Here is a 24262-nt window from a genome sequence, read left to right as displayed (position 1 = left end):
AGGATGGGGGAACACAAGCTTTAACAAGCAGCAAATGGTTTTTCAAGAATTTCACAATCAAACAATGGAAGATCAAGTTTTAGCCCTGAACCATTTGAAAAGTGAACCAGTAGATGGAAGATTTTTCTCTCTGTCTCTCCTCTCTGTATATCTGACTTTCCAATAAAAATAATAAAGCTTTTTTAAAAAGTGTAAAAGCTGGTGATATGGTTCAAGTCCAAGTTTAAAGTCTAAGAACCAGAAAAACCAGTGATAAAAATCCAAGTTCCTAGGCCCAAGACCTAGGAGCACTGGGGTTTAAGGATGGAAGACTATGGATGTCTCAGAATCAACAGAGAAAAAGTTTGCTCTTCCTCCATGTGTGTCTGACTTAATTGAGCCTTCCAAGAATTGGGTGACACCCACTCACTTTGGTGAAGGTGGATCTTCTTTACTTGGGTTACTGATCCCAATGCTAGTCTCTTCCAGAGACCTTTCCCAAAGCACATCTAGAAACATGAGCAGTCTCCAAGAAGTTCAGGGAAAGTATGTATCATGGAAAAATTATACATGAATTGCATTTATTTTATACAGCAATGTGCATCTTTTAGTTCTAGTTTACACAAACTTTGTCAAGTAGGATCATACTCTTCTACCAGTGATCTGGCTGTCTCTTAGCACAGTCAAGTTACCACCTAAAATTAAACAGCACATGTTTACCCCAGGGGTTGCCTCTTGGTCCTCAATACTTACTACAGGAACAAAGACACAATCAAGGAATGAAATCACATGTTTTAGAGAATAATTAGAAATAGGACTGAAGGAGAGATAGTGTGTGGAGTCCTTGTGGACATGATGTGGGGGTGAGCAGGGTGGGTATCTCATGAGTTGGAGAAGCAACAGGAGCACAGGGAAGGAGCAGGGTTGAGCTACCTGTTTGAGGAACAGGCAAGAACATGCTCTTGACTGGAACATAAGAGATGTGCAGAAATGGGACGCGTCCTTGGGAGATGGGCTGGCATCCACTGAAGAGGATTTTCTCTTGGTGGCTGATGGGGAGATATTGCAGGTGTGTGACAGGTCAGTGATATAACCAGGGCTGCCTTTTAGGAAGATTAACTTTATGAGCTTCAGGCTGACTCATCGTTGATGTCACCCTCGCTCTCCTCTAACTTGTCTCTTAGCGTCTCTTCCTCCCAAGAAACCCCCAAGGACAAAAACAAAACAGAAACATAGCATGGCTCTACATTCATGCATCCTGTCTTATAGATATTTCTTCTTCCCTTAAAGTCTGTGCAGAAATTTCTTTCCTCAGGAAGGAAATAACTCATGAGAATATTTATAAAAAAACATTTAAGCTAAACTAGATATAGAGAAGCACTAATTAAAATTAAATTAGCACCAAATTAGAAATGAGTTTAAAATTGATGGAATTGAGTGTTTGTGAGGATGTGGTGGCACAGTCCCTGACAAGTGGTTCTTAGAGGAGTGCAAGTGGATGAACGGCATCCAAGAATTTCACTTGTAGGAATCCATTCGAAGGAAATCATCTGAGATTAAGACAATGATTTATACCCAAAGACATTCACCAGAAAAGTATTTAGAATAGACTTGGGCCATCCTCTGCAGCCATCCCAGGCCAAAAGCGGAGAACTGGATGGGCAGTGAAGCTGTCAGTATACAAGCTGGTGCCCGCATGGGATGCCGCTGATGAAAGTCTGTTGAGCCACGGCATTGGCTCGTAAGATTGATTCTTAAAAATAGTTTTGATTATATGCAGACTTCACAAAAGCTTGAGTCTTGCACAGTCTTTATTTAAATTGAGCCTTACAGGTAAAGCTCAGCATTTTCTGGCATCAGTCTCTTTTTTGTTCATCTTTCCATAGACGCTTTGTTGTTTTTTTGTTTGAAAAGTAGTCATTCACATGTGTAGACGATGGGATGCTGGACTATCTGACATCGTCTGTACCAACGATGTCGGGGTACAATCAAATAAGAGACTGATAGAATTATGATTTCTTATGAAGGACTACACTATTATAACAAAGTAGGAAAAATCTAATGGGGGTAGGAGTTTGGGGAGAATCCCAGCCTATACAAAATTGTACCACATAATTAAAAATTCAAAATAAAAATGTATTAAAAAAAGAAAAGTAGTCATTCAGAGTTTTATATAAACACCTTCCACATGTCCATGTCCGTGGAAAAATACATTATTTTGTATTCTTCCCTGATATAATATTATAATTATTGCTTTGTAACTTATTTTTCCCACTTCTGATGCATTTTTTTAACTATATGGGAAAAATACTTGTGGCATACCAAATGATAAAAGCAAGAGATAGTAATGACATAAACAACATGTGCACAACCAAACTCCCACTTAGGAAGGAAATAAGGAATATCTCAACGACATTAGTTTACCATTGTGTGCATGAATGTGTGTGTGTGTGTCTTGTTTGTGGAAAATCCAGAGATTGCTTTTTTCTCATTTATATTTTCTGTTTCCCTCCCCATCTCACCCCCACCTTCCCTGGTAGTCAGTGCATATTAAGTTTGTAATCTGAATAAAGTTATAAAAAATATGTATAATGAGGGAAAAATGTTCTTTACCAGTGAAATGCTAGTCTTTTCCTTTCCTGTTCTCTCCATCCCTGCTATAGAATTCTTCCATTTAATTCTAAAGGACAGGAGGGACTCATCCGCCACCCTAACATGCATACAATTTCTCTTCATGTGCCTCACGCACAGGTGGCCACAAAGACTGGTCAGTCTTTTACCTGGAGCAGTCTTAGCATCTTTGTTGCAAGAATTTCAAGTGACCATGTTCTTCTACACTGAATAGGACAGTCTGGACTAAATCTCCCCACATTTACTGTCATACTGTAATAGGCTTAGCATGTAGTCAACCTCCTAAACAGCAGCACTCAACAGGATGTCTTCAGTCAAGCAGACAGGGCTTAAGTAGGGACAAAGAACATTTGTACACCCTCCTGCCTTCTTTCTGACAGTCTTTACACCAGGACCCCACACCTGAGTCCTGTTTGTGTTCCTAGTGTCCAGGACACCACAAGACCATGGCAGCCCTCAATAAATGTTTGTAAAAGAGATGAAAAACAGAAGACAATCAAGGAAGCTAGAGGAAGAACAAAAATGTCCTAGAAACTTATCATTTCAAGAAACTTATAGGAAAGGATGTAGCTTAAGTTTAATATGGCAGGTGTAAGATGGGTGAAAGCAAGGTTTAGAAGGCAGAAAATGAACCTCTTATTATAAGGAATAGGAGTTCACTCACTGACTTATTTACCACTCAGTAAATAGCTGGAGTGTCTACTACATACCTGGGCTTTGCCAGGGCTGGGATGGAGCTGAGTAGGAAGCAAGTTCCTATGCACTGCTATGGAGCAGCTGAGAGGAGGGGGCAAGGCTAGGGAGACTGAGAATAGGCAAGCACACACACAGCATGGCAGATGCCAAGAACGCTTGTGGAACACAAACCAAACTAAGGTGATGTGACAGAGCCTGGGACAGGAAGCTGGCAGCAGAGGAGCTCGGCATCTCCCACTATCAGAACAAGTTGCTGAATCCCAATATCCCATTCTTCTCCTTTTGGCTCAGTCAGCTGCATTCATACCATCTCAAATCTGTCCATTCTTCGTTCTTCCTTTGGTCCTTTGCTCCCTCCTGTTGAACTCTGTCTGTGGTGAGACACTGTACTTGGTGCTGAGACTGCAAGAACACGATAGTGCAGCCCTTGCCTTCCTGAGCTCATGGCCAGGCAAGGTAATACCTGATGACAGAGGGATGATATCAGCTCCAGAGAGCTTAGGCATACTGCCAGGGAGTGAAGGGGCTATGTGTAAGAGCTTACAGCTGTGTGAAAACCAAGATGTCCACAATCCATGCTGCAGCCTAAGCAGTTGGAAATAGGTCCAGTGTTGGGGACAGGGGCAGCCTGCCCTTTCCACTCCTGCCAGGCTGAGGATGGCTGCCCTTGGAACTGCCACAGGCCTTGATGCTTCATGGGTCTGAGGCAAAGCAGAGGGGTTGCTCAGGGCCACAGTTGGACCATGACCCAGGGACCACCATTGGCCACACAGAGTCCCTTCTAAAAGTGATTTAAAAAGTGCCAGCCATTGCTCCTGGCCAAAGACAGGGCCCAGTTGTGTTGGCAACCCTATCAGCAATGAAGTGAAACAGTTAAACAAGGTGAGCATGTGCAACTCCTCTGAGGCAAGTCTTTTTCCAGTTGTTTGGTCCTTAGAGCTGGGAGGGCTGTGTGTGGAGAGAGGCTCAGAGGCAGGCAGAAGGTGGCTGCTGGTTTCAGTGGTCAGAGGCTGGCACATCTGTCTGCCGTGAGCTGGGGTGAACATTGTCCGTTGGCTTTTATTCTTACTGCCTGGGGCATCATTGCAAGTCACCAGGTTGCAGCTCTTCCCAGGTGAGTGACCATGTATGTACATGCCTCTCTCCACTCCAAGCATGGAGCTGTGATCTGGGAGCTGTTGCTTTTGCCATTTGACCGAGTCAGCAGATGGAAATAATTCTCACAGGCCCAAGGAGTTAAGGTTCTCAAGGGCATGGGTAACAACTCACCATCTTCTAGATTGTTTTTTCCTGTTTAGGAATGTAGTCAGCCCTCCAGATCTGCTGGTTACATAATTGCAGATCCAACCACCCTTGGCTCAGAAATATCTGGAAAAGAAAATTGTGAACATAACTGAACACATACAGACTCTTTTCTTTGACATCATTCCCTAAATGCAATGACTATTTACATAGCATATACACTGTATGTGATGTTATAAGCAGTGTAGAGATGATTTACAGTGTGCAGGAGGAGGTGAAGAACTTATATGCAAATGCTTTTTTTTTTAAAGGGGACTTGAGTATCCATGGATTTTGGTATCTATGGGGGGTTAGGGAAGGTCTTAGGTCCAAATACTGCTTGAATACCAAGGGATGGCTGTAACTGAAAAATAGCTCTAATTTTTTTTCTATTTTTTAAGGATTAAAAAATTATTTTAAAGGCAGAATGATACACACAGACACACATATATGTAGAGGGACAGATTTTTTTTTTAATCAGGTGATTCACACTCCCAAAATGGCTATAATGGTAGGGGTGGGCTAGGTCAGGCTAGGAGCAAGGAGCTGCATCTGGGTCTTCCACTTGGGTGGCAGGCACCTAAGTTCTTGGAACATTATCTGCTGCTGTCCCAGGTGAATTAGCAGGGAGCAGGATAAGAAACAGAGTGGCTGGAATACATACCATGGTTCTGATTTAGGATGCTGGTGTCACAGGCCAGGGTATAACCTGCTACATTCCAGTACTGGCCCCATAGTTTGTTTTGTGTGTGTGTATGTTTAAAAATTGTTATATAGTTATATTTTTAAAAATAGATCACATCAATAAATGAAAAGTGAAATGTCTGTGTGCACCCAGGTTTTAGTTTCCAAATGTTATCCATGAAAAACAATCAGTTCTCTTGGAGAAACAGCTAATTTTATGGCTGCAGTGTAGAAAGTACATGGTAAGTCTAGAACATAAGGTTGTCCAGATAGAAAGGGATCCGCTCCCTTCAGCCCCCTATAATCATGGAGCATGCCAGAATAACACAGGAGCCAGCCGTATTGCATATTGGGTTCCTACTGGCCAAACCAATGGAGTATGAAAATGGATATAGATGGTCATGAATTATAACCCACTAAATAACTCTAAGTCTATTTGATAATAATAACATTAATGTCAAACAAATAAATACTGGAGAAACTTTTTTTTTTAACATCAATTAGCTTAGAAAGAATGATTTTGTTAGGAAAAATTGATTCCAGCAAGAATCATCCATGAATTCTAGATAGTAGGTGGGAAAGAATCTGATAACAAGTAGGAAATGTCTGTGATCTCCAAGTATCTGTTTCTTTTCTTTTTTAAAAAAATAATTTATTTTTATTAGAAAGGCAGATTTACAGAGAGGAGAGCCATAAAGATCCCCTGTCCACCGTTCACTCCACAGAAGGCCACAATTGCTGAAACTGAATGCATCCAAAGCCAGGAACCAGGAGCCTCTTTCAGGTTTCTTAGTGGGTAGAGTCCCAAGGCTCTGGGCCATCCTCTACTGCTTTCCCAGGCCATAAGTAGGGGGCTGGATGGGAAGTGGAGCAGCCAGGATGTGAACTGGTGCTCATATGGGATCCTGGTGTGTGCACGCCAAGGACTTAGCCATTAGGCTACCATGCCAGGCCCAAAGTATTTGTTTCTTGAGGTCAAGTGGATATTGGACAGTAGAAAAATCACCAGTGATAACTAAGTAATAGGAATTAATGTCACCACCAAGGGACAAATAGACATTATATTGCTCTAGATGTGATGCCTAGAGAAAAATATGACATCACTTATGTACTATTTTACCCAAAATGCATAACCTGGATCAAATTATGAGAAGTTATCAGACAACCCAAACTGATGGACAGTCTGGCTTCGTTTCATAATTACCATTGTTATGAAAGACAAAAGAGCCGATGAGCTACTCCAGATGAAGGAGCTAAAAAGACATGATGGCTAACTGTGATGCTCTGTGCTGAACTGGATTCTGGGCAAGGAAAGCCTAAGTTCCTGCGAAGGACTTGTGGGGACAATTGATTAGGTTCCAAGTGAACTGCAATTGAGACAGAAGTATCGTATCAACACTACCTTGTGAATGGTTCTATGGCTGTGTGAATGAACATTTTTGTTCTTAAGAAATGCATATTGAAATTTTAAGGGGTTAAAAGGTATAGGTAACCTACTTCCCAATTTTCACGAAAATTATGCAAGCACAAATATAGATGGAGAGCAAAAACATGTGTTTGTGACAGGAAGAACACACAAAAAAAGAAATGTGTTAAGTACCGTTGGGTCTTGTTTGTACTATTCATGAAATTTCCCTATAAGCTAGAAATGATCTCAAACCACTACATTTGAAAAAGGACACAAGATAAACATTGGGATTATTTTGTAAATTGTTAAAGTACAATCATGGGGGAAAAAAAATTGCCTGTAGCTTTCTTAACATCACATATTGCAGTGACTTTCAATCCAGAAATGTTCTTGAAGGAGAAAAGGAATCAGAATGAAGCTGTGTTGTGAGTTCAGCAGTGATTCAAAAAGGATTCTTCTCTGTGCATATATAAACGTAATTTGCAATTAATAATGATTATTAGTGGTATTGATCATTATTCCGTCTTTTTAAACTGCATAAATTGTCTTCACATACCGACTCCACTTCTGTCAAATGTAGGTAGCTTCAAGGTTTTCCCACTGTTTATAGGGCTTCTGAGAATTTGCTTGCAGACACATTTCCAAGGACAACCAGGAATTTGTCCTGCGATAAAATCCACAAGTGGAATGCCCAGAAATTCTAGAATTGAGTAAGAGGGAAAGCATATTATTTGCATTTTTAGATTTTTAAAATAGTTACTCATTTGTTTCAAAGACAGAGTGATTGGGTAGAGGAAGGGAGAGATCAATGTTTCATTCATTGATTCGCTCCCTAAAATGGCTGCAGCCGGTCCAGACCAAAGTTCCATCAGAGTCTGCCACATGGGTGGCAGAGGCCCAAATATTGGGCTGCCTTTCTCTGCTTCCGTAAGTGCATTAGCAGGGAGCTGGAGTGGAAGCAGAGCAACTGGGACTCAAACCAGAATTCCAGTGTGGGATGCTGACATTGCAGGTACTCAGCACACTGGGGTACAATGCCAGCCCCTGGCATATTACTATTATTATTATTAGATTTACTTTTATTTTTATTGGAAAGGCAGATATACAGACAGGAGGAGAGACAGAGAGGAAGATCTTCCATCCGATGGTTCACTCCCCAAGTGGCTGCAACGGCCAGAGCTGAGCCAATCCAAAGCCAGGAACTTGGAGCCTCTCCTGGGTTTCCCATGCAGGTGCAGGGTTTTGGGCCATCCTCACTCCTGGCATATTATTTTTAAACATTTTAAATTTTATTCTTTAAAAAATCTGTTGGAGGGCCTGGCATGGTAGCCTAGTGGCTAAAATCCTTGCTTGCACATGCGAGGATCCCATATGGGTGCCGGTCCTAATCCTGGCAGACCTGCTTCCCAACCAGCTCCTTGATTGTGACCTGGGAAAGCTGTTGAGGATGACCCAAAGATTTGGGACCCTGCACCCGTGTGGGAGACCTGGAGGAAGCTCCTGGCTCCTGGCTTCAGACCGGCGCAGCATCAACCGTAGCAGTCACTTGGGAAGGGAACCATCAGATAGAAGATCTTCCTCTCTGTCTCTCCTCCTCTCCATATATCTGACTTTGCAATAAAAATAAAATAAACCTTTAAAAAATATTTAAAAAAATTTTTTGGTTTGTTTGCGCGGCAGGACAGAAGGAGAAAGGGGAAAGACTGAGAGAGAAAGAGACAGTTTCCATCTGCTGGTTCATTCCTCAAATACCCAAAATGGGCAGGGCAGAAGCCTGGAGGGGTAACTCAGTCTGGGTCTCCCTTGTGGGTGGCAGGAGCCCAATGTATCTGAGCCTTCATTGTTGCCATTCTGGGTGCACATGGCATGAAACTGGCACCAGGAGCCACAAGTGGGGATTGAACTCCTGCACTCTGATAGGGGATGGGAGCTGTGGATCTCCTAACTGCAAGGCGACAACCCTCCCACAAGGAAACTAAGATTTTTAGCGTATGTTAAAAACTGAAATGTGCTTTCAAAAATTTATAGTAACGAATCACCTCAACATGTATTATAGACCAGAGCTTGTATGTTTTCTATTCTCTTACATCCAGTCACATCATTTTTTTTTTTTGTCTACCTTTACCAACTGCAATGACAGAATGATCTCCTTTGTGGATCTCATTTGCAATTCTTGGATTGTCAGTGAGAGTGAGCTTAACTACTTTTGCCTCTTCTTTTTGTAGTTATGGCTAATACTGGGCATCATCCAATTCAAGGACACACTGGTGATTAGATACATTGCTGTTATTTTATATGCCAGCGAAAGAAGAACAATGTGTCCCAGTGTCTGAGCTGGTGAAGAAGTATGTCCAGAATTTGTGAAATCAGTACTTTTTAGAACATACCCCTGACCTGACAGCTCAGACTCAAGTTGGGACAGGAGGCCACCTGGGGCCTGAGTGCTGGGGCAAGTTAAATCCCCTCTGGGTGATTTGCCAGTGTCTTCTGAGATTTTTTAGAACCCCAGAGTCATTATTAAAACAAAGACCATAATAGCTCTCCCTACCAACTTGTTTCTCACTTTTACTAATGTTTACTAAACACTAATGTTCTGTGTCACTCAACATCTGCCCATGAGAAGTCTGGAATTTCTCGGGAGAGACAGAAAAGATTGGTCTGTCTGGGGAAGTTATGTGGGGCTCAGGGAGGGGAGGATGGTGAGAGAGGGAACAGGTGAGGCCGAACTTGGTATCATGGCATTTATTCATTCAGCAAATATTTATCTATGCTCTGCCATGTGTCTGAAACTCTGCCAGCTGCTGGGGTTGAATAATTTTGAGACACATATGGGTAAGGGGTACTCTGGGAAGGGGCACGGTTGGCACAGTGAAGCAAAGGGATAGGGGGTCAGGGTGTGGCCTTCAGCCTGTGAGAATCTGCAGAGGATGAGGCCACGATGGACTCTCATTGACCTTATTTTGCTGGCAAGGAATCTCTGGCTCAGAGAGGCTCTGCAGTGATCCAGGGTCTCAAAGCTATGTGTGGCCTTGGGTGGGGTTTACCTGTGTGTGTATCTGGCTCTTTGCACCTGCTCCTGTGGTGAACTCATGAAGTGAAGAAGGCACCATCTCATGACCTAAGAGCTTGACATAATGAGATTCCTTTCTGGATGTTGCCCTATGTGTTTGTTGAGTGAATGAATTTGCACAGAGGTGTTGAATGGCATATCCCTTCATGCAGCCCACTGGCTTGTTGAGGTCGGGCTCCCATCTCCATCTGAGGACTTTCTAGAGGCCTATCTTTGGCGAGTGTCTGACCCTGCCTTGCCCAGATTGCAAAAGGAGGCTGCTTTTCCTGTCTAACCACTCGACAGTGGAACCTCCGCTAGATCTCTAAGCAGACAACCAAAGAGGAAAGCCTGACAGCCTCTCTCAGGTCTGAAAATGGACACAGGCAGCTCTCTTCCTGGAACTGCCTTTTCCTACTGAGCTTTCCCTGGGGCAGCAACTCCAGGGATCTGGCAGGGCCATTTCAGGCAAAGCTGGTTTCCAAGGTGATCTGCTCACAGAGAAAGATGAGTCAGGGTTTTATGGACTGGAGAAGGCTGCGCCACAGGAGCCATTAGTGTTTGGTGGCTCATGGAAAAGTTTAACAGGGCCCTTTGAAATTGCTTCCTCTGCTGTCTGCCTCCATTTCACAGGAGGACAGCTTAGCTCGGAAGAGACTTGGCCAGTGCCGCCCACAATGCAGGTGAGGCAGCATGATGGTAAATGGCCTGAGATACATCTCAGCTCCCCTAGGAAGCATTCGGGAGAATCCTGAGCAAGTGAATGAAAACCTCTAAGCATCGGATTCTTCCTGCAAAAATCACTTTAAGGGTGATTGTAAGTCTCAGGCCAAGTAGCAAATGGCTGCCAGGACCTTCATATGTATCCACAATGTCAAAGGTGAAACATAGAATTAGCTATGATTAATTTATTAGCCTCATTATTATTTATTATGACTATATGAATACTGGCAGAGCTAGCCAGGATGGCCAGGATGTAAGACTTCTTTGAGTTCAGCATGAATTCAAACCTTCTAATCTTATTATGGTTTTAATCACGCATTACATACTGAATGAACATTTTTTATATGCTAAGGAAACTGCTAGTGAGAATGGGAAGAATTGAATGTGAAGTTGATAAGCAAGAGATACAAAAATGAAACAAACTTAGTACTTGCATCAAGGTGAATAAGGCCTGGCCAGGGAAGGGGTGAGGGTCTGAGGTGGGAGGGAAAGACAGAAGAGAAGCTAACGTACAGGGAAAGCCATCTTAGAAGGTCCACTTGACGCTGGAGGTCATTTTGAAAGATCAAGGAGCCATCTAGAAACCTGGAGAATCCAACCAAGTTCAAGACCCTCTGGGATCACTGCCGAATCCCTAAAGAAGGTCAAAAGCTCTCCACCCAGCACCCCTGGCTCTAAGGGCAGACACCTTATCCTTGAATCCAGGGACAGGACAACCCATGGGTCGCAGTGCGGGAATGGAGGGCACTCAGATCTATCCCCTCCTTGGGACTTGACCCCATACTGACTCTGCCTGTTCTTCTGAACACAAACGTGCCTCACTGTGTAGAGCAGCCAGCCTTAGATCAGGACAGCCTCTTGTCTCTGCTCCTATGAGAGATGAAAGTATGCTTGTGCAAGAACAGGAGATAACACTTTAAACAAGGGATCTGGAGTGGGTGTTGAGCCACTGGCAATGTCAAAGTCAGAGAGGCCCATGGAGATGAACACGTAATGAAAAATGACTCAAAATCAAGAAGTGATGGCAGGGAAAATAATTGAGTTGGGTTGTGACCAACCACTTTCATCTAGTTTAGTCTTCATCATCATCACACTTACAGATGAAGATACATAAACCCGGAAAGGGTAAGAAACTTGCCCCAGATAATTTATGGTGAGACCAAAACAAACTAATACCAAGAAATTAACACAGAGAAGGGCAATGGGTATCTGGGCTCATTCTTCTGATGCACTGTGAGATGAAAGGAAAACAAACAGCCTGTGTCCTGGCAACTCTACCTGCCCATCAATATCCTCCTTGAAAGAAACCAGAGCCATCTTCCCCATTCTGAAATCCTTTAATCAGGTGTCCTTCTGCATCGCTGTGCATACTACACTTTGATATTCCGGCCGAGGTGCAAACCTTCATTATTGGCAGGGATTCTCAGACGGAACCATAACACCAATGTAGAAAAATTAATTTCAATTCAGAAAAATCTGCTCTATCATCTGCTAGCTGAATGACATTGTGCTCTTATTTCATTCCTCTCATTTCCACATCTTAAAATGGGTATGTTCATATTCTCCTTACAGACTTCTCATGTGGAACTTCCTTTCTCTTTTCTTTGTGTGCTTGGGGAGGACCATCAGTGCATGGAACGCTGCTGGCTTCCTTTCTGTCCTGTGCTCACGCTTTCCCAGGGAGGAGTGAATTATCTGGCTAACAAGTTTGGAAGTTGGGGAAGGACATCTATACCTCTGCTCCCATGTACTTTTCCTTTAAGATAAGGCTGCCACCAGAAGCCAACGTTCTACCCCACTCTTCCATCCCTTACATTTCTTCTGAGACACTCCTGTTCAGGGGGTGGGGATTGCCACTCCCTGGACCCGGGTGCTGCGTCAGGCTGACTCTGGCTGTCAGTAAAGCCTAAGCTGGGCTCCCTGGATCTCTGTCACTTGGGTGTCCACCTGTCACACCCCTCTAGTGTTTTCAGTGCTTCCACGCTGGTGGTGGATCATGAAGGCTGATGGTGCCATCACAAGCCTCTAGTCTCAGCATGGTCAACATCAGGTGTTCTCCTGCACCAAAATCAAGCTTCTGGCGCTTGTGCGGACTCTGTCCTTCCCACACCCTCCAACTGCCTCTCTGCCTTCAAGTGGCGGGGTGAGGTCTCCTTCCCCATGTACCCCCAGGTATTTCATCCTGTATTGACCTGAGCTCACTGGGCACATCCTTCATGCCTGCCCCAGGAAAACAAATATCCTTTACCAGGAAGCAAGGCCTGGGGTCCCTGGGGCTGGCAGATGCTTAGGAAGGAGGCTTGGATCCTTGTGTTTCTTAGCCGTAAGGTCTCTGAGGGAGTCTGCTTGCTTCTCTTCTAAAGGAAGATCATAGAGGTAACAGAAGAGTTAAACTTTAGAGTTCAGGAAAGTTTCATTATTGATTTCTAGTGTTTGTGAAAAAGTTGCTGCCAAAGCAGATTTCCTAATAAACAACCTCCTGGAGAACTATGGAACTGTGGAATTCAGACTCACAAGTGAAGCCCCATACAGCCCCTCCACCCATTCTTCAAGGTCTTGCACAACATATATAGACTGAAAGATTGTAGGTGATTTTACCTGCTTTCTATGCAAAGTTTCTACAATGAGTATATTTTAGCTTCAAAATCCCAAAGTGATTAAAAATAAAGCTCACCTAAAAGAATAACTCACAAAGAGCCAAATGATTCCTTGGAGCTTTCATAACCTTCCAGGTGCCCACTGTGTACAAGGCTCTGTGTTGTTTGCTGTGGAGGACCATAAACACACAGAGCACAGTCCTTGACCTGAAAGGCACAGGGCCACATCGGCAGTGACTGCTGTCTGCAAGCTGCAGCCGGTGAGTGAGGGCGCACTGCCAGGGCACCGGGGTGACTAAGAGAGAGCCTCTGGCCGGTTCAGTGAACATTTACTGAGGGGTTATGGGCCAGGCTTGTCCTGGGTGCTGGAGATGCCAAGTCAGGTAAAAAACTGTTTGCCTGTCTCACGTCACAGCTAATGAGGTGGGATAGGGCCAGTAATCTGCATACACAGCATTAAGTTAAAGGGAACAAATGAGAGGAAACCAGGGAGAAGGGGACGTGATGAATTCTGGAGCTTCGTGGATGACATCTGGGCTGGATCTTGCAGAATGAGTAGTTTGCCACATGAGAGGGGTCAGGAGAACATTTCCTGCAAAGGCATAGGGGTGAAAAGGTCATGGGTGAATCATGAACTAGCAGCAGCTCTTTGGACAGCAGGGCAGGCACTGTGTCATGAAGAACTCTGTGCATTGCTCAAGTCCTAAGGTTTTGAAGCTAAGAGGGTTTTAAGAAGAGGCGTGACAAGGTAGAATCCTTGTGGGGAATGTAGCTGTGTTGGATGTGGAACTGAGAGGACCAAGACTGCAGACAGAGAGACTGTAACGAGGAGTTTACCTCATTAGTCTAAGTTAGAAACCATGAGAAAGGCTGTGATGGGGGTATGGAAACATACTTAGAAGATATATCCGAAGGATTTGGTGACACACTTGAACGGAGGTCTCCAGCCTTCTGGTAGAAATGGTCAAACAGTAGGTATTTTGGTATGTGCCACAGACTGTCACCACTGAGGCGTCCTAGCCTGGCAGCGGCCACAGACATCAATGAACAGCTGTTCCTGTGCTCTCGGAAACTGCCCCCTGAATAGAGCACTGATTCTCAAATCTTCACCTATACCAGGATCGCCTGCAGAGCTTGCCACAACTCAGAGTGCTGGACTCCAGCCCTAGAGTTAATAATTAGCACTTGTAGTATGTTCCCAGGTGATGCCGATGTTGCTGGCGTGGAAACCATACTTTGGGAATCTCTAGTCTAAAAGTAGCAAGAATGAACAAGTGTGCTCCTCTCGTGGAAGGACACTAGGTTGGAGTCTCATTCTGCCACTATTTTGTAGTATCTCTGAGTCTGTTCCTCATCTGTGAAATGGGTATAACACCAGTCTCTACCTTATAGATGGCTGTGGACATGTTGGGCTTCCTGAGGAGCTGGTTGGGAAGGTGGGAGTGAGATGCATGTCACACAGGTGCTTTACAGATGTATACAGGAAGCTGAGGAGGGCCATACCCAGAGGCCTCAATGCTCTTTTTTTCTTTAAGGATTTATTTTATGTATTTGAAAGGCAGAGTAAGAGAGAAATGGAGAAAGCTCTTTTATCTGCCAGTTCACGCCCCAAATGGTTGCTATAGACGGGGCTGGACCAAACCAAAGCCTGGAGTCAGGAGCTTCTTTCGGGTCTTCCACGTGGATGCAGCGGCCCAAGGACTTGGATCATCTTCTGCTGCTTTCCAAGGCACATTAACAGGCAGCTGGATTGGAAGTGGAACATCTGGGACTTGAACCAGTGTCCATATGGAATGCTGGCATCATAGGCAGTAGCTTTACTCGCAAGCCAAAATGCCATTCCCTCAGTTTTGAAATAGGAGATTATTTACACTAAAAATGAGAGAATGGAAGTTGAACTGATGGGGAGATAGTATGGGATTTGAAGGAAAACAAGTATGCACTTGAACCTTGAGCCAATGCTCACCCTTCCTAGTGTGCTGCTAGCCCTGAGTCACTTCCTGCCATGGTTGGCATAAGAAATGGTGTCCAGTGCCTGACACACGTGATGGGCTCCGTATATGAAGGCTCTCCTTGTGGTTACCACCAGCTCCTGAGGAGGAGAGAATAAGAATGTGGCAGTGGAATCACAAAAGCCTCCCCAGGTGGCACTGTGAAGGCTGCTGGGAGAATCCTCCAGAGACCGATAAGCTAGAGGTGAAGACAAGACGGAAGACGTGGAGTGTCATTCTTGACAGACGATGTGCTGGGGAAGCTGTGGCTGCTGTTGGTCTGGAGAGGACAGCATGTCCAAGTGGTAGAAAACCAGGGAGGCCTTGTGCCCCCAGCAGAGGGGTCCAGTGACACTGAGGAAGGACAGTTCTTAACGACAGAGCTTCCAGAAGGAACAGAGACAAGAGTGATGTCTGGGTTTGTGTGTCTGCTGTGTTTTCTTTGGCATCACGGGGTGACTCTCTGGTGCCTGTCACAGGCAGGGGACACCTTCCTGGAACTTTGAAGAGGTGGAAGCTTTGACAGAGGGAACCTAGTGAGCCAGGAAAGAGGAAAGCAGCTGGCCCTGGGCAGGTCTGGGTCCTGGCTTTCTCATTTGACTATGAGAAGCTCCTTCCTGGGCAATCTGATGACTCAGAATGCAAGCGGACCCAGCTGGCATTGGATGCCACCTGCTAGGGAGGTTCCTTCCTCCCCTGCCACTCTGTGGCTGGCCCTACCTTCCAATCTGCCTCGGCCTCCCCCACACTTCCTGAAGAGACACAAGACTTACCTGCCTCCAAGCTCTCATGAGAGATAACAAACTATTGGTCTAATAAAAGCTTTACTGCCTTTTTAAGTCCTTTGTTTGGGGTTTACTGGAATTCTCCTGGAGACATGGCTTAAGGCCATAGATGACTCTCCCTGGTGGGAATGTGGGAGGAGGGCTGGTAGGGCAGGCTGACCTGTAGCAGGTCCCTTATCTGCCTTTATATCCAAGTCACTGCATTGGTTCCAGCACAAAGAACAGCACAGCAGCAGAGCAGAAATGATCATTTTTCATTAAAGATCGAGTTTATAAAGCTCTCCAAGGCATTGTTTTTCAGAGTGGACCTCAGCAGCCGAAGAGGCTGGTTGATGTAGCTGTTCATGCAGGCAGAGCAGGGAGCAGGAGAGGTACTGCCTTGCTCCTCATAAGTTCCCATCAACCCCCTGCAGCTTGGGCTCTTCACCTATGGATCCACTGAACAAGAGGATGAAACTATTTTTGCAAAGATTGCATGTTTGCCAAGCTTGGATAGACGTTTGTTCTTGCCGTTATTCCCTAAACAATGCAGCACAGCTGTTTATACAGAATTTACACACTATTGGGAATTCTGAATAATTTACAGATAAAGTGCTTGCACGTTAATACTCTACCATTTCTATAAGGGACGTGGGTGTCTGGATGGTACTATTTACAGGGATCCTGGAACCAAAGCCCTGTAAATACTGTGGGAGAATTCTGCTGATATTGGACAAGTTTCCTCACCTTCTGTTCCTCAGCTATGTCATCTAGGAGGGTGACAATGCTAATAGCATGCACGGAACATTTATTATACAAAGCCAGTATGTGTGTTGTCCATTCTAAGAACTAGCAGAGTGATTGCTACTATTCACCAAATAGACATCTGAGGGGTCTCCTTAGCTGGGCACCTGGTGAGCAGGCTGTCCACACCCTCTGGGTGTCTGCAGTCCAAATTCCATTCCAGCACTGTCTCCCTGTCCTGTGAAGTGGGTGTGCATGCCCAGAAGTTATACTGGACTCTTCAGTTGAGCTGAAGGGCAGCCGCAGGATCCAAGCTTGACCAATCAGATGCAGTAATACATGATGTCTGTTCTTTCAATAACCGCATGAAATGGCTGGGGCTGGGCCCAGCTGATGCTAGGAGTCTGGAACTTCATTTGGTCCTCCCACATGAGTGCTAGGGGATCCAAGTTTTGACCCATCTTCTGCTGCTTTTCCACGTGTATGGGCAGGGAGCTAGTTCACAGATGAACAGTCAGGATTTGAATTGGTGCTTCCAGAAGGAATTTCAGTGTAGCAAGCTACTACTGAATGTACTGCACACTGATGCTATCCCCTGATGCAACATCAATGACTGGAATTGAAATGAGATGTGTACCATGATGTGGTACTTTCAGCATGCAGATAAAACAGACAGTACCTGAGCCTTGACAGTAGTTAAGGGAAGTAAAGTAATTAGGAACTAGTGAGTTTTTTTTTTATTACAGTTGTTTTTAATATAATTTAATTGGAAGTTTATATAAGTTAGTTTTTCATAATTGCTGTGTTTAGCAATTGGCTTGCAAAATGTTTGAAAGTTTAATAATCAGCTTTTGAAGAGCAGCCCAAGCTGGCTCCAAATGCTGTGGAGTGAGCTAGGGCTCATACTCAGTGTGGGGGAGAGCTAAGCGCAAATGAAGGTTTGACAAATGATCAGCTGTGATCCTTGCCATTTAGTTTATTATATCACTTGTGGTTGTAGGAGGAAAGTGAGAAAAATACATTTCAAAAGGACCTTGAGGTCAGTGTGTTTAAATGAAGAACATGGACTTGAGGCATATATATGCAACATGCTTTAAACTTGAATTGACTACACTTGGCCCAAGTTCAGATGAGAGGGCTGGAAAATAACTTGAAAAAAAACTGAGTTAAGCAGTTTGTAAACTTTTGGATCTATTGTGGCACTGTAGAGGACAGTAGAAATTTGAAGACTCTTGCAGGCAGAGCCTTCCTGGGAGGGGTAGAAGCAACAAGCTGGAGGATACTGTGGATCTTCAAAGAGCTCATGGGTCACGTGTATTAGGAGTTCCGTTATTTTTGCAACATTTTCCCATAGTGCTTTGGATCTATAATTGGTAGAAACAGATGAAGTGGTCCTTGTGAATGTGAAGGGCCAGCTGTCCATGTTTTTGGCTGTCAAGTTCCAAGCAGGAAGAGGGTAGGCCTACACACATCCACCTCCTTGATCTTCTGCCTTCCATTGGCCTAACCCAGCCAGAGGGCAGAGGAGCCAACAAGTCCACTGACATGCACAATGTGGATAATCTTCCAGGGGACCCGGCACTGGGCTGCATCAGAGAGTGGCTCTAGAATATGCCTAGGGGCCTGAGGGATGGCACAACTGCAAGAGCTGTCATCCCATATGGGTGTTGATTATTCTCCAGGCTGCTCTACTTCCCACCAGCTCTGGACTTGTGGCCTGGAAAAGCAGTAAAGGGTGGCTCAAAGCCTTGGGCTCACCCACGTGGGAGACCTACAAGAAGCTCCTTGCTTTGGATTAACCCAGCTCTGGCCACTGGGACCAAATGGAGAATGAACTAACAGATATAAGATCTCCCTCTGTATCTCCTTCTCTCTGTAAATCTGCCTTTCCAATAAAAATTAATAAATCTTAAAAAAAAGAGTATGCCTAGCCCTGTGTTGTAGGACATGCATCAAACCCATGAAGGTGATTAACAGGATGAGCAGGGGAAGCGGGGTTTAGGAGCGGGCAGAAGCAGTCCAAAGCAAGTGCTTGGTGTAGCAGTGAGGACCATCATCATATCTTGAGGAATACATGCTTTAACTCAATTCGAAACATGTAAAGTCTAAAGAAGAAAGCACAGCAGCTGTTTTCTGGAGCAATACCAGTCATACCAACGCATTCTTTGGAAACACTCTGCTCTCTCTAATGTCTGTGCTGTAGTTTAAGTCTTCCCGTGTGAACTCCAGACTGCTGAGAGCACAGGCTGTGTATGAAAGAATGGGTTGGCTGCAGGAAGGGGCCTAGGGCGAGGACTGGGTGGAAAACAAAGCAGAAATGTGCATGTGTGGGCGGTAGGGTAGGTCTCAGGAGTGTGTTCTGAATTGTGTATTTCTCAGAAAGAGGAAGAAAAGACGGGCGATTGGGAAAGGGTGATATTTTTCTTGTAAGTGTATAACACCCTCACTTAAAAATATCTGGCAGGCAATATCCCAAATACCCCAACCATCTCCGCTGATGGTTGTCTGGGGGCATTTTTTGCTTTTCTCTATTTTCTAGGTTTTTCTCTGCTTTTTCTACTTATTTGCTTCTCTCTATTTCCTAGTCTCATTTGTTCATTTTTTTTACAACAAAGATGGGACAGTGAGGATGGAATTTGGTGAGAGATTTGTTCCATCTTCTGTTTTACTCTCCAAAGGCTTGCAATGATCAAGGCTGCCCCAGACTGAAGTTAGAAGCCTGGACCTCTGGGTCTCCCATGTGGGTGGCAGGGACCCAACTACGGAACCACCCCCTGCTGTGCATTAGCAGGAAGCTGGCTCATAAGCAAAGCAGAGACTTGAAATATTACTCCAACACAAGATCTGTAGGATCCCAAACGGTGTTTTAAACACCGTGCTAAATGCCACCTCCATTTTCAAATATTTAAAATGCCAACCTTAGTCATTCATACAATGAGAATGGAGATATTAGAATTCTGGTGAAACATTAATAGTTGAGAAGAATGGGGCCTGGTGATGTCTGGAAATTGTGGCCCATTTCTTCTCTCTGTTCACTTCCTCCTTCCTTTCCCTAACTACTTAATCACCTTGCTTAGGACTGATCTGCGCAGAACTGGTTGATTGAGTCATTTGCAGAGGAAAGTTGGGAGATGACCTAGGTTTGCTTGAAAACCAGAAAGCAGTAAAAATGATCCAACTATAATCATCCCTTGGGAACAGTCTCTTACTTCCACCCAAAGGTTGAACGGGGATCAAAAAGTAATCCTTCTCAGAATCACTTTCATAGGGCTGTCATAACAAATTATAACAAACTGGGTGGCTAAAACCCACAACAATGCACTGTTTCATGGTTTAGGAGGCCAGGTCAGTAGTTCAAGTATTGACCTGGTTGTTGCTTTCTGTAGAGCCTGAAAGAAAATCTAACCTGTGCTTCTCTTACAGCTCCTGGTGGTCGCAGGTACTCTTATACATGGTTGCTTGGTAGCTGCCTTACTCTACTCTGGCTGTCTCTGTGTCACATGACCTTCTTCCTGGTGTCAGTTCTCTCCAAACCTGCTTCTCCACACAAAGATGCTAATTATTGTCTAAAGGACCCATCTTCATCCAGTTTGATCTTAGTCGACTTGATCACATTTGGTTAAAATCTTTGGGTCTCTCTGGACCCTATATATTCTCTGGTAGGGCTTTTACATCTCTTATGAGAATATAATGCAACTGATATTTGCCAGTAACATCAAATTTTCTTTCATAGAAAATTCATGCTTAGGAATTTTCCTGTTGAAATACTCATGAATATTTCACAATGCAGAAAAGTACAAGAATCCTAAGTGTTCAGCTCCGTGAATTGCTGCAGCCTCATAGCCAACGCTTAGACCAAGAAGCCGGTCAGCTGGCCTGCAAGAGTGCTCCTTTTGTCCCCGCCCTTGATCTCACCTCTAACACCATGGATGCAATTTGTGTCTTGTTTCTTCAGCTTTACATCATAGTTGAGGGACTCCTACACATATAATTCTAATTGCATAAATCCCATTTTGTGACTGCTCTAAGATTTTCTCTATCATTGATGCGTATTTCATTTGTTTCTGTTTTAGATTTTGCTATGACAAATGGTGCTATTAATTTTGTTGTACTTGATTTTTGATGGACACATTCACTCCTACCCCTCTGCTGAATACATGTCTAGTGGAACTACAAAGTCACAGAACAAGAGTATGCTTGGCTAGAGTAGCTTCTGCTGAAGAGTTTCCACAACTTGTAGTAGTTTATACTTCCACCATCACTTGCTCTGTCATTTTGGCATTCAGCACTTTGTTTACTTGCTTTAACCATTGTCATGTATTTGGATACCTTTTCAGACAAAATAGTCATGCCTCATTGTTCATTTTTTTCTCTTAGATTTATTTATTTATTGAAAAGTCAGATATCCAGAGAGGAGGAGAGACAGAGAGGAAGATCTTCCATCCGATGATTCACTCCCCAAGTGAGCGCAACGGCCGATGCTATGCCAATCCGAAGCCAGGATCCAGGAACTTCTTCTGGGTATCCCACACGGGTACAGGGTCCTAAAGTTTTGGGCCGTCCTCGACTGCTTTCCCAGGCCACAAGCAGGGAGCTGGATGGGAAGTGGAGCTGCTAGGATTAGAACCGGCGGCCATATGGGATCCAGGCATGTTCAAGGCAAGGACTTTAGCCACTAGGCCATGCTGCCGGCCCCATGCCTCATTGTTCATGAGAGCAGGCACAATAAGCAAAAACTGGAGATGATTTAAGGACATGAAAAGATGTTTATGATATGGTAAGTGAAGTTTTAAATTCCATGAACCCATTTTTAAAATGACAGAGAAAGGTACATGTGTCTGTCTTTATCACTTTGTATTTGTATGTTCTCTTAGTATATTCCATCTCCTCTGCCTGAAATGCTTTTCCCCCAACTCTTTTTATTGAGGCTAGTCCCATTCTTCAGGTCTCATCTAACCATGCTTCCCTAGGATGTCCTCCTCGCTGATCACCCAACATAAAGTAACTCTCCTTTGATTGTCTTACTCTTAAAACCCAGATCTTTTCCTTCATGGCCATTAACAAGTTTCTAAACCTGTCTAGGGCTGTGTTTTTCTTTTCCGTAAGTGGAGGGGGCTCCGAGTGCCAGAGCCAGGGTGTGGGCTTTACCTCAGCACATGTTCCAGCCACATATGCCAAGGGCTCATGGTCTAGGCTGCATGAAAGAGATGAATTGCAGATGGTAATAAATCTGCCAAAGAAAGTAAATGGTGACTTAGGGAATACCATGCTGAGGAGACAACAGTGGGACGGAGACCTAAAAGAATGATCATAATCCAGCCCTACAAAGATGTTGGGGAGAATATTCCAAGCAGTGGGAGGAGCAAGGGCAGGAGTCCAGGGCAGCCTCACTGAACCATCACAAGGGCCACAGGGTGAGGGTTGTGGGACAGTGAGATCGGAGAGGCAAGCGAGATCACAAAACGGCTGGGCGAAGGAGTTGGGATTTTGTGGGGAAAGCCAGTGGAAGGTTTTAAGAGGAGGAAGGATGTGACTTTGTTTACGTTTTTTAAAAGATCCCATCTTGGCTGCATTATGAGACGAGGTGCACCCCTAGTGCATCCTCCTAGTATAGAGGGATGTACTAGAGGCATTCGGTTAGGCTCAAAGAAACAGTGATGGTTTGGACCAGGGTTGTGGCAGTGGAAATGAAAGGTAAGTGGACTCAAGGCATAATTTGGATGCTGTGCCATCAGGACTTGACAATGTATTGGATGTGCTGTGTGAGGATGGAGAGGAACCAAGGCTGGCTATTCAGGACCTGAGTGTCTGAGTGAATGGTGATGCTACTGAAATGGGGAAGCAATGAAGGAACCGCTTTAGGGAAGGAAACACAGAGTTTTGTGTGAGGAGGTAGGCTAGTTTTACTTATGGTAAATTGGGTGATGAATGGATCCATGAGCCTCAGCTCAGGAGAGAGCTTGGGGCTGGAGATAAGTATGGATGGTGCTTGTAGTCATAGGCCCAGAAGACAGCCAAGACAAGAGATGGGAGCCCAAGACTGAGCCCAGGGTCCTTCCGCTTTTACAAACTGGTGAGAGCAAGAGTCAAGTCTCAGGGCTGGCACTGTGGTATACAGGGTGAAGCACTTGCATATGACACTGACATCCCAAAGAAGCACTGGTTTGAAACCCAACTGCTCAATTTCCAAACCAGCTCCCTGCTAACATGCCTGGGAAGGCAGCAGAAGATGGCCTAGGTCCTTGGGTTCTTATAACAATGTGGGATATTCAGAAGAAATTCTTGGCTCCTGGCTTTGGCTGTTGTACCCATTTGGAGAGTAAAACAGCAAATGAAAGATTTCTATTTCTCTAACTCTGCCTATCAAGTAAATAAAATAATGTCTCCTCTTTTTTTAAAAGTAAGTTTCAGCAAAAGAGACCATGTAAGATATTGAGATTCTGTAAAGAAAAATTCAACATTTAATGTTGTCTACAGCTCAGAAAAGAGCTATGAGAGGAAGAGAAAACTCCACTGTGTTGTTGTTTCTGAGAACTTGAGTCAATGAAAATGAAGCCTTGACACTTGAATTTGGCAACCTGAGATTATTGGTACTTTGATAAGAGCAGAACTTTGACAAAAATATTAGTTTATTTATTTGGCAAAGAGAGAGCGAGAGAAAGATTGACTTTGAGCTGTTCTGTTGGCTCATACCTAGAGATCCATGCTGACCAGGACTGGATTTGGCTGAGGTTGAAGACAGGAGTTAAGAACTCCATCCAAGTCTCCCATGTGGGTGACAGGAGCCCAGTTACTTGAGCCATTGCCGCTACTTCCCAGGGTCTGCATTAGTAGGGAACTAGAATTAGAAGCCAGAGGTGGTCATGAAACCTAGGCATTCTGAACAGCATGTGGTGTCTTAACTGCTAGGCCAAATGCCTGCCCCAGAGTATTGGGGTTGCTTATTTTTGGCTTGGGTAGGGGAGGAAGAAGCCTGTTGAGAATGTGTAGAAAAAGGTTTGAAGCAGGAGGGAGTGGTGAACCTCTTCTGTACATGCATAGTACAGTGCATATTAACTACACTGTGCGCTTTCCAGGCTGCTCTGCCTTATGCATCTTTGTAACCCCAGTGTTTCATATAGAATTCCTGACATGTTGTAGATGCTCACAAAATTGTTGAAGTAAAGCTTCTTAAGTAAAATCCGGGTTCAACTTCCCAACCAGCTAGGTGCTCTTGACCTAGCTCATCACTCAAGCTCTTAACTGCTTCTCTTATCTATTAAATGGGAAAATTAAAAAGTAAGGAGGACAAGGTGAGTTTCACAGTGCTGTTATGAATTTGGAATACAATAGCAAACCCAACAAGCTAGAGCTTTGAAATTGGTACCTCACCAGACAGACATTAGGTCAGGTTCCTGTAAGCAGATGACAGAGGACCCACCACATTCCAGCTCTCAGACACCTGATCCACTGTCCCCTGCAATTTTACTTGCAAACACGAATTCAAATTGGCTGTGAGACAGACACTTCCTCATGAACTGAAAGTCAGCCAAAAGACACTGAACAAAGAGCTGTAGTCATTTTTGTGTCTCAAAGAACAAGGCCATGTTGACTGGAGATGCTGGTTTGAGGGTCAACCTGCTCCAAGGAGATCTTTATGCATCCATGGGGAAGTTTTTCCCAGACTGAATTTTAACACTGTTTCCCAAGGAAATGAAAGTGAAGCAGTTTGCAAA

At 44.3% G+C, this 24262-nt stretch overlaps 2 long non-coding RNA genes across 2 annotated transcripts in view; one reads left to right on the top strand and one right to left on the bottom strand.

The window, feature by feature from the left end:
- Nucleotides 1-24262, top strand: part of LOC121155871 — a 166236-nt gene that overhangs the window by 42041 nt on the left and 99933 nt on the right. The gene's annotated exons all lie outside the window — the stretch shown is intronic.
- LOC121155872 lies at nt 805-13181 on the bottom strand. Its single transcript, XR_005883767.1, has 4 exons — nt 13126-13181; nt 7240-7379; nt 4576-4674; nt 805-1028 (listed from the first exon to the last, which is right to left on the bottom strand). It is a non-coding gene; the product is annotated as an uncharacterized LOC121155872 (long non-coding RNA).

This window comes from Ochotona curzoniae, unplaced genomic scaffold (genome assembly GCF_017591425.1).
Source record: "Ochotona curzoniae isolate NIBS_2020 unplaced genomic scaffold, NIBS_Ocur_1.0 contig_3190, whole genome shotgun sequence".
Lineage (NCBI taxonomy): Eukaryota > Metazoa > Chordata > Mammalia > Lagomorpha > Ochotonidae > Ochotona > Ochotona curzoniae.
This window is presented reverse-complemented; position numbering and strand designations above follow the sequence as displayed.